Below are 7,801 nucleotides of genomic sequence, written 5' to 3'. Positions count from 1 at the left end.
TGCAATCTTATTGGTTGGACATAATTTTGTCCCACATTGCACCCACCTTGTGATTTTGCTCTATAAAATTTCCTCTAAGAAGTTCAGGATCCTTCCTGTCTCTCAGCAGCTACTCGCTTTTCCCATTTCTATTCCCTACTCCTTTTGCCCAATGCATTTTCCTACTGTCTTAACCTCTGTTGTTCCTTAGAATTCATTCTTCAATTCTAGGGAACACAAACTTTGCCAAGACATCTAGCAGGACACCTAGCAGGTTGAGAGCTGCATTTACTTCTCCTGCATCATTCGGAAGTCCTGTATCAAGAGCACCCTTCTTGCACCTGATGAATTTCAAAGAGCTTGTAGCTCAACATAATTCTTATTCCATAGTGGTGCATTTTGGGGTGGTAACACTTAATGACCTTCACAAACCAACACATATTTCCATTTGGACCTCAGCCTCTGCTTAGTCATACAACCAGTAGGTGGGAAAATACTGTACTTTAGAAATAAGGTCACGTCCAAAATCTCTGTCTCCTGATCTGATATATCCAGGGGATTTGCTGAGGTCAAGGCAGCTCTTGTCATGACTACCTGTGTTCTTCATGCCAGCCAGACTTTAAACTCTGCATGTGGAGGGCTTCTTCCCTGTGGCTGAAAGCTACTCTGTTCAAGGCAGGCTGGGAGTACCAGAGAATTGATATCCAGTGGCTGGTGGTGATATAGGAGACCAATCTGCTAGATGTCAGATGTCCTGAGGAACAATGGAGGCCAAGAATGGGAGAGATTTATTGAGAGACAGAGAGATAGGACACACTCAAGAGGAAAGTGTGGGTGCTCTAAGGGACAAGACACACAGATGGGAACTGGGGGTCTGTTCTCTTGTTGGGGAGGAGAAAATCTATGGAATTTAATAAACTACAGTTTTACTCTTGTTTTCAGTCTTAGAGAGGATGGTCCACCCCTAGTGAGAAATGATCTATTTCTATGGGAAAACCCAAAGGATGGTACCAATTACAGTATAATCCCAAACTTCCCCATATCCTTTAGGGAAGGATGCAAATCTGGCTATTGTGAGTTTAATCTCAAGGTCTTGCCTTCTTCAGCTGCACCTCAATGTGTTTTCATCTTCTGCACTGACCCCTTAAGGGCCCAGCCTATTAATTTCTACTTAACTTAGCTGCCTATAATAGTGGGAGTATAAACACCCCAGCACTCTCCCCCACTACGGTGGTTTCTGCTTTTCCAGTGGGATAAGCACTTTTCACACACACACATTCTTTTTCTTGATGATAGGTCTTCTATTGATTTCCACATATACCCCTGTTAAAGTTCTCCGTTCTTCTACTCGTGTTCCAAGAGCACCTCTTGAGTAAACTACTGGCACTCAAGTTCTAATTCCAGGGTGCAACGCTGGGGGAAGTAGAACTAAAAACCTACATTCTGGCTCCCTGTGTGTGCATTTGTAGCCACCGTGTTTAAAGCTGCTGCAGTTTAAAGCTGTTGCTGCTCTCTCCTGATTTGAAGAGTTAACACTCAGCATTGAGTTTTTTCTGCAGTCAGTGGTATCAAGGAGGCTCCTGGGATCACCCCACAGTCCTGTCCTTTGCCTCTTGCCAAGACCTTTGCCTCACATCAACTGCTCTGCATCTTTTCTTTCACAAACACAAAATGCCAATCCTTTCCACACTGTGGGCTTCTATTCACTTGTGTCATGTTTATATTTTGTTGGCTAAGTGTGTTTGCATCAGCTTTGTATGATTTTAATAGTTTGTCCTGTGGTTGAGGCAGATATTTCCTTATGAGGCTGCTACAAAATCTACTGATGTTTGATTTGTCCAGAGGGTAGGGGTTAATTCTGAATAAGAGTCTAAGAGGATGTGACAGACTAAACTTCTTAGGAATGCTGTGACCATCCTACATGGATGGTAGAGCTTTGGGTGAGTTCCTGCCTCTAAGCTCATTTTTTACTTACAGTGTGACGCAGTGTGTGTCAGCTGTGGGACTTTTCAGATACCACTAAGAATGATGTTAAGCACACTCTACCTTAAGTAACTTTCAGCATTCTAGGATATGTTAGCCCTCTACAGAGTATTTATACCCCAGCCCTGTGGTTTTAGAATGAGGCCAGCACTAGGTTAGGCCTCAGGCCAATCCATTAGGGAATCCTAACCTACCATACATTTAACCTCCTCAGTTCTTTGGCCAGTGAAATCCTTCTTCTTTGCTCCTTCTGGAAAGCTTTGGTCACCAAAGCTGTCTCTGGTATATCTTTTGTGAACCCCTTATACTAGTGCATCAATCCTAAGAAGGGATTTATAGGAAATAGTCAGTGGTTCGCCATTAGGGGTGTTAATCAGTACTTATACAGTACAGGGTCAAAGGCCAAAACCACCACTTTCAAGGGTTGTAGCTGATCCATACCACACATCTGAGCCAATTTATTTGCTTTCTGCTCATTTATCATTGAAAAGGAAACAAAACTGTGTGGTGTGTTATTATTTTCCCTCTCATAATTTAGAAAATTCTTCCCTCTGAATTGATTAAAGAATTATGGAGGGAAGATTTCAAATCAGCCCTGAGCAAATCTACTAACGCATGGAAATCCACCCATTCCATTTGAATGGATTTCCTTTGAAGTAGGTCATTCTGTAAAATGATGAGGGTCTTAATCCTGTCTGCAGTTTAAACATGTTTAATGAGATAATTTCTCTAGCAACCTGTTCGGGTATTAGTTCAGACCTGATGCAAAAGGAATTGCCAAGGATGAACTGTGAGACACAAAATCTTGTGTTTGGTTTCCAGAAATTGTTTTCTACAGTTTGAAAGTGTTTATTTTGATTTTTTTTTTTTTACTTTAAACAATATATGTACTTAACTGAAATGTCATACACTGCTTCCCATTTGTTTTGATAAATCTTTTTCCCATAATGATTTAAAGGATCTTCAAGCCAATATAAATATCTTGTCAACACTTGGCCATTTGTGTGTACACCCGCACATTACCACACATATTTCAGCAAGAAAAGCCCTAAAGAGCAAAGACTGCACAGCTAACCAGGCACAGTGAGAAGCTGTCTGCTCCAAGTATTTGCTTTTCTGAGGTAAGGTCACCACACACCTGTTCAGTTAAGAACATCATCCTTATAATTCAGGATACTTTTTTCATTTTTAAGCAGGGCCTAGAACACTTAGTCACTAATTAAGTGCTGTGTGGCAAAGCTCCATCCCCAGGTTATGCCATGAATTCATAGTGAATTAATTCCAGCAACTCAGGCTCCTTGACAAAGTGCTGTCCTCTGAGCAAGGCAGGCTAGTGCTTCAGTTGAACACAGACACCTTTCTCTTTGCTTCTTTCTTTTTCTGATCATTTTCCTTGACACATTTCAGGAAGCTATCTTGACCCTCTGGGTGCTTAATATGCTGAGCATCCCCATTAATCCTCTTGGCAAGTCTCTTGTCCTTAACTTACTTGTTTACAACAGTGCCAGCAGCAAGCTGGGGAATCCTGTAAACTCTCCCAATGTCTCCATGGTGACGTTTGTGTGGCACTCCTTTTTGAGAGCGCCGAATCCTAGCCACTAAAACACCAGGGAGGATTTCACTCCTTTTTGAACACTACCCATTTCCTTGATGTCTATAGTATCATCCATTTTTGTAGATTGAGAAATATGTGGCCAAAGGAACAACCCCAAGTTTTTTAAAAGACCTTTTGAAAATTACTGGCAGATTACTGAAAGATGTCAGTTCCAACCAAAAGTTTTTATTTTGTTTTCATGCCAGGGGCAGCTTCACCTGAGTCCCTTCCCCAGCTCCTGTATCTAGTATTATCATCTTGCAGGGTTCTGTTTCAGTATGTTTCAACTCTTCCTTTCTTTTCCATTCCAGCACTGACTGTTTTGCAGTCACAGTTGTCTTGTAGTTTATGTTGACTCCCCCATCCTCATTATGACACCTCCAAATTATCCTGCTTGACACTAAATGTTAGCATTCTAACCACTTTAACGCCTGCTTCCACCATGTCCCTCCCTATCTCAGAAACAGACCCCGGTCCCTGGGCTTCCCTCATAGCTCCCAGAATTCTCGGTCTGGCTTCCGAGACCCTCTGTACCCTAACCTACCACACACCCCCCAGTATGTTTGCATTTTTGACTTCCCAACATGTTTGCTAAGTCAATGGATTTCTAAGGCCAGTGGATGTTTGTTAGCAGCTTGGGTTCTGCCAAACACCAAATGGCTTCATTTGCAGAGATTCCCCTCTAAATGGTGGTTCCTGACGTTGTACAACAGGCAGCCCTGGCCGTTACTATCCCTTTAACTTTGTTCTTTCCCGTTCTCAGTCTAACATCTCAACTTTCCAAACTAGCTTAGGTACGATGCCTTCCCCCACTGCGCCAAATTTTATTGGTTGCTTCCCTTGAATTTCTGGAAGTCTTATAAACTTTTGCCCCCAGAACAGTTTATATAGGAGAGCCCTCCTGCTGCAGAGGGTGCTGGCCCTGCATGGTCATCCTTCTAATTCACATCAGAACACAGTGGAGCTTAGCGACTGTTTAAAAGTTTTTCTATGGGTGTAGAAAAGTTACATTTCTTGTTATATAGGTCTTGCTTTATCTTGATCTTAGCCATCCAGCAGAAAAGTATAAAAATGAAGTATAAAAAGTAAAGCCATATTAAATATGCTGATTTGTAAAAGGCTCAAATCAACAACTGACATTGCCAGTCCTATGGAAAACTCAGTACTATTATGGACTACTGGACTATATTGGATTATTTGGCTGAATTCACGCACCTACAATATATAAATGGCAATGGAATACCCATCTCTGACAAAACTAAAAAAAAGGGGGGGGGAATATAAATGAAGGACCATTTTGTATCTGTATATACAAAATAGGATAGATATACAGCTACTCTCTCTTAATTCAATGAGAAGAAAGATTTATACTGATAGTGTTTGGACAGGATATCATTTCTGCATCTTGTACTATGAACAACTACTACAAAGACAGCAATGTACAATGTATTAATTATTGTAACTGTCCTACTAACCTGTTTTAAAACTATCTCATTTCTATTTGTTTCTCAATAAAATTAATTTTAAAAAAGTTTTTTCTCCTTTTTAAATTGTGATGATTTTTTACTCTCCCAATTAGATTCCAAGCTCCTTCAGGGTACAGATTCTACCATATGCGTTTGTGACTAACACAGTACCGAGCTTGGATGGGGTTGGGGTTTTATAAATACTGGTTGTTTGGTTACTGGACATAACCTATAATTAAAATCTTCAGACAAAAATCAACTTTAGAGCTTGCTTTGAGATATCTAATATGAATCAAAGATGCATTCTGTAAGTAGGCAAGGGTCATTCCAGGAACCCATCAAAACAGTCCAGGGAGAAAAAAGAATCTGCTATTTTTAAACCAAGAATAATAAAGTAGATTTCAAGCAAGTCACCTTCAATCATTCAGAATAGTGAGTATTTTCAGGGTTATTAGTATGCAAACCATCAGGTAGAAAAGCTAGAAGAGCAACGTCTTTCCCGTCTTGTTAAGAATTGAAATTTTATAAAGATTACCTGTTGTCATGACAGAAATTTATTCTAAATACACACTCCATAGTCGCTGTGAGGGGATCGTCAAACCTCTGGTAAATTCTCGAGAAAACGTAGCCCCCAAGTCCTGCCAGCCCCTTTTTCTCATCTGAGCTGCCTTAGGTAGACAAATACAATACTGCTGCAGAAAATGTCACCTCCTGGAGACACCTCACCATTTTCTGCCCTCCACTGAACTTCACACACGGTTCTGTACTGATTGTCATTTCTTCTGAGTACTTTTAGGATTTGAATATAAGCCAAGTGCAGGATTTCTGCTGGCCCTTCCTGGACCAGCCACCTTCCATCTCCCCAGATCACCTTGCCAGTGTATACCGGTCCACTCACCAATGGCGGTACACAGCATGCTCTTTGCTCATCTTCAGTTTTCACCTATGAGTGGCGGTGATGGGAATCCTCCATTTGTAACAGATATCCACTAAGCCCAAGAGCAATCCTTCCAATAGTAATTGAGTTCATAATTATCGCCTCCGTGAAAATGGGACAGCTCACAACTGTGCTTGGCTTTGGCTTGTCTCTACATCCTACATTTAGGAAGTTAGGCTCTTCCCCAAACGCTGTTGGCCTTAGAAGATTTTCTCTCTTGATTGCATACATTAAAAATTTAGTGAAACCTGTGGCCCTTCTACCAGAAAAACACACGGGCATTGTTGTAACATTTCAGGAAGTTTGCAGCTTTTCTAAAACTCATGGACTGAGACTAAAATAAATAATGAAGATAACCTCTTAGACCTATATACTCCTGACTGTGTCAACACTATGTTAAGTGTGATCTATATAATAACCCATTTATTTCAACAATAATCCTGGCAGCCAGCTCCTGCTAACCCTATTTTGTCAACAAGGGAGCTGGGGACAAATATGTGCCCCATTCAACTTCACAAAACTAGTTTAAGGCAACAGGGGAACAGAACCCAGCCAGTCTGGCCCCTAAGTGCAGCTACAATTGTGCTGCTTATTTAAGGTTTGAAACCATAAGGAAAGACAATAATAGACAGAGGAGTTAGCTAACAATGGGCAATGCCGCCAAACCCTTCCTGCGACTTCATGGGCTTTCCCATTTATTTCATGATTTTTTTTTCAGTGTCTGCATGATGAATGGAGACCCCAAATTATCTTTACCTGTATCTTGAGGAAAACTATTAAATCTTGACAAACAATAAGCTTTGCTGACCTTCTGAGTCTCCGGTTTAAGTAAAGGTAAAATCTATTGCTACCATGATGAAAAGTTCCTGAGAGCAGATTTCTAATCTGCTTTTTAGAAAGTTAAACGCTATCAGTTTTGATCTGTGTCTTAAAATTGTAGCTCTCTGCAGTGGCTTCTCCTGGATAGAACCATATAAGTAATGGGGAGCTTGAGCATCGGCCCCCAGGAATCTGACAAAGAGGAGTCAAGGATAACAAATGTGCAGGTGCCCACGTAGGCTCCACCTGCCAATCCTTGTTTGCTCTAAATAAACCAGAGACCTGAGTCAGAGGCCCTCAGCCTTGACAATGAAGGCTTTGACATTTTATCAGGAATAAGCAGAAGCATTATGACTAACAGCTCTCCTGACTTCTAAATAAACAGACATAACTGAGCACCCAAAGATGAAAAGATTTAGTTAGCAGCTCTTCTAATAGCAGGAGGAATAAAAACCATTTTCAGTGCCTCTTCCTTGAGCCCTCCCCCTTCAGGGCCCAGATGGTCCAGATGAGTGTCACAGCTAATTTTATTTCTTTTTTTTTTTGGCAATGCTGGGAATCCAACCCAGTCCACACACATGCCAAGCAAACAGTCTGTTATTGGGCTACATCTGAAGTCCACAGCTAAGTGTTTAAAGATATCTTCATTGCTGCCCTTATCAATACTACTTCTTTTAATCAGATTGATTTAGGAATGAAGCATTGGCATCTAAGCCTCTTTCTTGGGTATGAAATAAAGCTTTAGAAAATGAAAATAAATTTGGGCAGTAAACCAAACATATTTACAAAGCTTATGTGCTTATAAAAATATACACAACGGCCGGTCAAATAGCTCAGTGGATTAAAGTACCTGCAAGCAGGTACAGGGGCCAGGAGTTTGATCCCTGGGCCTGCCATGCCGGCCCCAACCCCGGGGGTGCACTGAGACAGCAGTTGAGACTGGGCATGGTGGCGCACACCTGTAATCCCAGCTCTTGGGAGGTTGTAAACAGGAGGGTCACTACAGGTTCGATCTAGTAGTGA

Source organism: Octodon degus, unplaced genomic scaffold (assembly GCF_000260255.1).
Source record: "Octodon degus isolate 3935 unplaced genomic scaffold, OctDeg1.0 scaffold00015, whole genome shotgun sequence".
Taxonomy (NCBI): domain Eukaryota; kingdom Metazoa; phylum Chordata; class Mammalia; order Rodentia; family Octodontidae; genus Octodon; species Octodon degus.
Note: the sequence above shows the minus strand (reverse complement) of the source record.